Below are 6,685 nucleotides of genomic sequence, written 5' to 3'. Positions count from 1 at the left end.
GTTTTGAACTCTGATTGCTCTCAGATGTCAGGCTACTATGTAATAGTGCTTAGGGGGTGATGTGGGACCAGGGTAACATGTCCAGAAACTGTGAGCTTTTCGGTATCATACACCACTCTCAGGGGGCCTTTGCTTGGACATTATCAAACATTATCAAAGCATGGGAGACGAGCAAAACTTAGGATACTCCTTTTTATGTTTCAGTCAATTCAGTATTATTATATTTCAGTTCTGTTTCATTCTAAACCAATTGTTACAGTGTATTTCAATGGCTCATTATAATTTTCTCTTCCTGCGCTGTATTTAGATGGATAGCTGTGTGTGTTACCACACCTGAAAAACTCTCAGCATATGGCATGTTTTTGTATATACAGTGTAAGACGTGTTGAACTGCTTACATTCCTCCAAATGTATGATGAGGATGAATATCACAGAAACGCTGTATATTTTGAATATTGTCATTTTTGTAAAGTAAATCCTTTGCATTGTATGTGTAAGTCTAATTTAGAGAGCTTCTACTGATGGATATGTTTAGTAGAAGCTTCACAAACATTCTCTAGTGCCATATTGAGCTACACTTTATCGCTCAGCTAAAACTCTGCAGATTCTAAGACTGAAAGATTGATTCATAGAGTACTGAATGTATGACTTAACAGTATTTTTGTCGTACCATTACAGCATATGCCAAGTCACATATCTATAAAGTATTTCAACATATTGAGATTTGTCAGAAATAGCTCTTGGAATTTGTTATTTTTGTTTGGTTTTTTAAATTTGTTTTCATATCAGGTATTTTTTTTTATGTCCTCACATCATCATTGCTGCTGCTGAATGTGAAACCCCAGCGTTTTGTTCCTTTTTTTGTAAAGGAGAACCACTTGTAGAGTAGTCATGTCAGATGTCCAGCCATTGGCGCTCAAAGATCATAATGGTTCAGCAGCCATTAGTTTGCAATTCAAAGAGAGTTACTGAGAATGTGTCATTGGAAAATATTATGATGTAGTTGTGAGCTGTGATGAAACCCTGTTTTTGGACTTTTTCTGCCTTTCAAATAGTTGGTGAGGGGAATGCATTGCCATATCAATCCTTATTCTCAGTTGCATAAGGTTTTCTTCCAGCTACCAAACTAAAATAGGCAGCGTGAAACTGCTTGACTTCTGTTGTTTTTGTATAATCAGACAGGGTCAAATTGCACTTTGAAAACCTCAGAGGCCTGCTTGGATGATAGCTTATTGTACAGTACTACTACAGCTTTCCACTGAATGGTGTTGAAGATATTAGATTTAATGTCACAGTATCTCTATTAAATTAAACCCAAACTGAAAAAAAAACAAATGCTGTAGAATTGACTAAATTTGAAATCTGTTCAGTCCAGGCCTTACTCTGATATAGTTGCATATACCAGAGGCACATCAGAACAGTTTGCCATAACATTTCAAGGATGAGTGTTTCGCACCACCTCCTGATATGCACTGTAATGTTCAGTATTAAATGTATTCAATGTTTCATTTAGAGATTGTTCTTATTTTTTCTTAAGGTATAACCAAACATTTGATTTTAGGATTTGTGTTTGACGTATATTTTAAGTGAATCACATGTCTCGGTGAGAAAATTTAATAAAAATAGTGATGCTTCATACAGAGTGCATTTTATAGTGTTTTGTTGACATAGATAAATCACTATAAATATGTAAGTGAGTGAGTGAGTGAATCAATGAATGAATACATCAATCAGTTAATAATAGACAAAACATTTTGTTGCAGCAACCACAGTATTAGATAATATTAATGTAGCGGTTAAGGTGGAATAGAAAATGATTTTATTAGTTGTAAAACCAAAACCGCAACATATGGATATAGCAGCACCGTGGGCTGTTGGTAAAAACTAGCTTATTTTGTGCCATACGTTTATTACATGTGATGCCGAAATGCTGAAATTCTGTTTTGCTAATAAATGATTCTTTTCCTTGAATTGGGTCAGGACTGCAAGCTTCACATCACTGCAGCCCAACTCAATCCTTCCCTGTCTACATATTCTTATAACTGCTGGCTTGTTTGGGAATGTTGACTGTAATACTGTTTCTACTATGTACACAAAATAAAAGAAGTTTCAATTAATGTGTGCCTTGCTTTCCTCATCTAGGCCTAGCCCTTTCTCTTAGTTGTAAGAGGATCATCACACCATTTACATTTCCTTATGAGGGAGACGCGGCAACAGTTTGAATCCACACCCTTGCAATATTGCTAATTAAAGAAAAATGCCAATACTAGGCCTCCTACTACTTGGTCTACTTTCTGTCCTATTTCTAAGAAAATTGAAATAATTGTGACAAGTGCAACAAAATATCTTAATGTTCAAGGAATATCCAGGATACATGTACAGGAATAGTAGGATTTATGTCGTGAGAATTAATTGTAATCTTGCCAATCCTTCTGTGGGACGCCAGGAGTTTGATATCTAATGGCCCAGAATTCAAAGGATTTCCTGGGGACTTGGAATGTAAATCGGATGTAATATGTCGTGAGGAAACATGGTTTAAAGGATATGTGTGTAAAGCGGTAACGGGGAGGATGTGCTTTGTGACACGAGGTATTCCATATAGAGAGGCAGGAAAAGTAATTGTTGAGGTTTGGTTAAAAGATGGTCATTTTATTATTGAGAATTTTTATGATCCATGTCAGAGGTTGGAAGTAGAAACTTTGGAAGCAATAGAGGGGCAAGATAGAAGAAGGGTGATTTGGTGTGGGGATTTTAATGGCCATAGCACTCTGTGGGGGAGGACAGCAATGATAGAAATGAATAGTGGAGGATCTTATAGACACCTTGGGACTTGTGTGGTTAAATGATGGAAGCACTACTAGCGTTAATTTTAGTACAGGTACTCAGTGAAGCTTAGATGAGACGCTAGTGTCACAGTCAAGTATTCTTGGACGGTGTGGAAACAGCCTACAGTAGGAAGTGACCATTATCCCATTTTATGTCAAGTAGGCATTGAGAGTGCTGTGATTTCAAAAGGTATGGTAGAAAAGTGGATATTGGAAAAGCAGAGTGGAGTAGATCACAAGATATAAGTGAAAAATGTCTAGGAGACATGAACAGAGAGCAGGATATAGATATGTTTAATGAAAAGGTGAAAGCAGCTAGGGGCTGCAAATCAGGCAATTGTAAGGAAAGCCGGTAAGAAAAGGCAGAAGTTTGTGTCATGGTGGAATGAAAAGTGTACCAAAGTAGTGAAGCACATTTTTCAGCATTTAATTGAATATGAAAGACTGGAAGCAGCAGGTAAGAAGACCATTAAAGAAGCCAAAAGAAAGCACTGGAGAAGAAAGCACTTTGTTTTGTTAATTTGTTTTGTGAAATGTTGTTTTGTTTTTGGTTTTGTTAAGTTGTTTTGTGAAATGTTGTTTTGTTTTTGGTTTTGTTAATTTGTTTTGTGAAATGTTTTGTTTTCGGTTTTGTTAAGTTGTTTTGTGAAATGTATTTTTGTTTTTTTGTTTTGTGAAATGTAACTGTGTTTTGCACTGCAGGGCCACTGTAAAGAGGTGTTGTTGTTGTTTTCAATATTGATTGTTGGTGTTTATTCTAAAGTTAAGCAGGATGTAGCTGGATCTTTGCTTGCAGACGACGGGCCACTGTGGAAAAGAGGCAGAAATGTGAACTATACTGTTAAGAAGTTGCAAGTGTGTACATGAGCAATTAAAAGAATTGAACAGTGATCTTTGGAATGGTGATTTAAATGTTCTGTTGAGAGGGGAAAAAAATATTTCTTTTCACAGAAGAAAAGTGGAAAGAAGTCAAGCTCTATTTATTTGGTAGAGAACTGGAAAGAGTAGAATCCTCTAACATTTTCAGGGGTTTGGTTTGATGCTCGGCTCACTTGGAATAAACGTATAAAGTCTTACACACATTAAAAAGGTTTTAAATGTTATGAGGTGTTCAGCAGGGAAGGAGTGGGGAGCAGATTGGGCTGCTTTGAAATTATATGCATTGGTTTTACAGAATCAGCTCTGGATTATGGGTGTGTAGCATATACATACATATACATACATATATATACTGTACTGTAGGTCGGAATCAAAAAATCTTGTTGGGAAAGTTGGATTTAATCCAAGCACAAGCACTCACACACTTCAAATTACTTTATTTTCCGTGAGGAACTTCGTTTGTGCAGTGTACAGACAAGACAAATATGACAACCACAAAACAATCATGACTCAGTCATCAATATAATAGGTAGTCCTTATAAAATACTAAAAGAAACTAAGTAAAATACACAATACTACTAAAAATAAAAGGCACACTACTACTACAGTCCTGGGGGCAGTAGTGGTACAATAATAATAGTCAGTTTCCCTGCAGGGGGCAGGGGGCAGGGGGCAGGTGGGTAGAGGCTCTCCTGGGTGGGAGTTCAGTATGCGGATGGATGTAGGCACAAAACTAGATGTGGCCCTTCTAGTCCTGAGGGACAGGGACCTATATCGGCATGCAGAGGGCATGAGGTTGTAGTGGGTGTGTGGTGTCTGATGCAATTTGTGAGGCCTTCTTTACTGCCCGTCTTTTGTGGATGCTGCTGAGTGGCTCCTGTTCCTGTCCGATGATCTTGCTACTTATCCTTACAATCCTGTTCAAGGGATTCAGGTGGATGGCACTTATTGCTCCAAACCATGCTGTGATGTTAAAGGTCAGTATGGATTCCACAAAGCATCTATAGAAAGCCTGGAGGACTGGTGGCTGGACCTGAAACTTCCTCATCTTCCTAAGGAAGAACAGGCGTTGTTGGCACTTGGAGAATATCAGCTCACTGTTGGTCTTAAAGGTGAGCTTGTTGTCGATGGTGGTGCCAAGATATTTATACTCCTCAACGCGTTCAATTGTCTGGCATTTTACCTCCAGTGTCGGTTCGATGGGCTGGTCACGCCTGAAGTCCAACAACATTACTTTGGTTTTGCTGGGGGGGGTTTTCTGTGGGGCTTTTAAAAAAAAATGACATTTGTTCCAGCTCGACAAGAGGAAACTGGGGAAATGCCACTGGAGATTAGGAGACAACAATTAATGAGGATATATTGGGTTAATTTACAAGGACATAACAATAATCATTCTACATGAAAAACCATAGTACTTAGCCGTGGGAACATGAAAGAAGGCCAAACAAGAGCTTTGGGTGGGTTGTTAAAACGAAGGTGTGTGGAGTACTGGATATGATAGGAGGTTTTCTCCTACTGATGCTCTGCCAGCTGTACCTCCTTGGTTATTACCACAGAAAATAATAGACCTTACCCTACTAACCCCAATGACTTGACTACACTCGATCACCCTGAAGCTATAGAGCAGGTAGCTGGTGAATGTTGCTGCCTGTCTTTTGGTGCTGTAGATTTATGAAGGTGTAGTCTGATGTTTTCTATGGTTCTCATTGGTAAGGTAGTATATCATTATGTTAAACTCTCAATTGGGCCTCTATATAAATGCTCACCTCAGATTATGGCACAAGGGATATCAACATCATATCCTGTGTATTGATAAAAGTTGGTGAGAGATTCATGTGAGGAAAATGTGAGAACACTTTTTAATTGTGTTACAAATTTACACAGATGGTTCTAAACATCATAAAACTGGTATAGAGTATCAGCAGCAGTAGTAACTTCTGGATTTAAAGTTAAATATGCAAATAGTTCAACTGATGCTATATATTGTCCTGTGAACTGATGGCAGTGGTTATTACCTCGCAATGAATAGAAGAGGTGAGGCCGGATGTGATGGTTGTAGATCAGACTCTTGTGCAGTGTTAATGAGTTTACAATTATTCAACTCTGTAGTGATAGAGAAGATTTATTATTTGAAATGTTGCAGTCATTATTCAGAATTCATTAGATGGGTCTATATGCATTAAATGTATATGGACACCAGAACCGAGCTATAAGAGAGTTGACATTCAGATTGACATCAAGATTAACAAAACAGGAGCAAAAGGGTGATTAAAGAACAAATTAAAAATACATGACAAAATGAATGGAATGAAGAAAGTATTACAAATTAATCCAATAATTTGGCATACTCAATCTAGAGCACTAATAGGAAAGAGGACACTGTTATTACAAGATTAAGGATTGGTCATTCTGGGTTGAATAGTAGGCTACACTTTTCTTGACTGGAAAACATATTAGTGGGAGACATGATTACTGTGGTGAGGAAGAAACAGTTGATCATATTTTATAATACTGTCATAAATAAATCCGAGAGATAATCATTAATCTCTAGATTAAAAGAAGTCAGAGAAGAATTTAATATCAGTAGAAGTCTTAATAGATCATCAGGTGAAAAGTGCCTTGGTTTTTTATTAAAGGATTTAAGAGTAACAGGGTTAATGAATACAATTTGAGTATTTTCTCTATTATTCTTGTTATTATTATTATTGTTATTAGTAGTGTTTTATTATCATTATAATAATAATAATTATTATTATTATTATTATTATTATTATTATTGTTGTTGTTGTTGTTGCTGCTGTTATTATTATTATTATTATTATTATTATTGATATTAGAGGTAATGTAAATCCTTAGTTCACACTCCAGATCAATGGGTGGCGGTAATGCACCCTTGAAAAGAAGAAGAAGAAGAAGAAGAAGAAGAAGGGTTCACTGACTGCAACAAAGACGAAGAAGAAGAGTTCACTGTTTCCGGGGGA

Source organism: Centroberyx affinis, unplaced genomic scaffold (assembly GCF_046629955.1).
Source record: "Centroberyx affinis isolate AG114_WGS23_722 - 3 ecotype Tasmania unplaced genomic scaffold, CSIRO-AGI_Caff_v1 ptg000954l_1, whole genome shotgun sequence".
Taxonomy (NCBI): domain Eukaryota; kingdom Metazoa; phylum Chordata; class Actinopteri; order Beryciformes; family Berycidae; genus Centroberyx; species Centroberyx affinis.
Note: the sequence above shows the minus strand (reverse complement) of the source record.